Raw genomic sequence first — 1,084 nt, 5'->3', positions numbered from 1 at the left:
TATATATATATACGAGCAAACAGTTAATAAACCATGTTAAAAACACTTTGAAATGAGTTAAAAACATATTTAATCTCAAAAGGAAACACTAGATAAGTGGATAGACCTTAATCCGCGGAGTTTCTAAGAAATACTTTCCTTCTCATCAGAGGGTAGGAATTACCAAAATGCGGGATATTCTTTAATATTTATAATATACTTTAATTTTACCATCTTGGATCATTTTGGTAAATTTAATTGCAATGTTTATTTTATATATATATATATATATATATATATATATATATATATATATATATATATATATATATATATATATATATATATAATTATTTTCTACTATAATAATTAACTACCTACAGACACTAGTGTTTCATCCTTTCGGGAATCTTCAGTGCAGGGTGTCACGATTACTACCAGTCGAAACGATTCGAGCCCCGTATCACGAGACATCTCTGGCTCGATAAGCGGAGACCTAATCCATTCGGCTACCATTAACTGCTTGAAATAACGTTGAATTTTAAACATCTTAATTTTAAGTGTTCATTTACCTCAGTCAGACAGTGATCTAATCGTTATACGATGATCTACGCATAAGAGCTAATATATATATATATATATATATATATATATATATATATATATATATATATAAAGAACTCTTTTTTTTTAAATTAATGGATTCGGCATTAAATAACCTGAATAGGGTTGATATGCCGTAAAACCAAACCAACCTTTATATTATAAAATCATCTCTTTCTTTATAGGTTACAGTATAAGACTGGTCTCTCTGTAATATACTTCCATTTCTTATTTTTCTGTGTATCTTTTTCTCTTTATCATTTACTACGATAAAACCTCTTTCTTTTTTGTTTGCGTTCTCAATTATAATTTCCGTCATTTCTTTATCGTTGCCTTTATAATAAGTGGGCACGTGCAAAATGAATGCCGATGCCCAAAATGTATAAACATTTTGACCCCTCCTTTTATTTAAAAGTTCACCAAAAAATCAGGAAATTAACCAATTTTAATGAAATTTTCAGTATTTATAAAATTATGATCACGGAATATATTGAACTCATTA

Source organism: Euprymna scolopes, unplaced genomic scaffold (assembly GCF_053919585.1).
Source record: "Euprymna scolopes isolate OS-2025 unplaced genomic scaffold, ASM5391958v1 sca649, whole genome shotgun sequence".
In the NCBI taxonomy this organism is placed as follows: Eukaryota; Metazoa; Mollusca; class Cephalopoda; order Sepiida; family Sepiolidae; genus Euprymna; species Euprymna scolopes.
The sequence above is the reverse complement of the archived record's forward strand: the minus strand, read 5'-3'. Positions refer to the sequence as shown.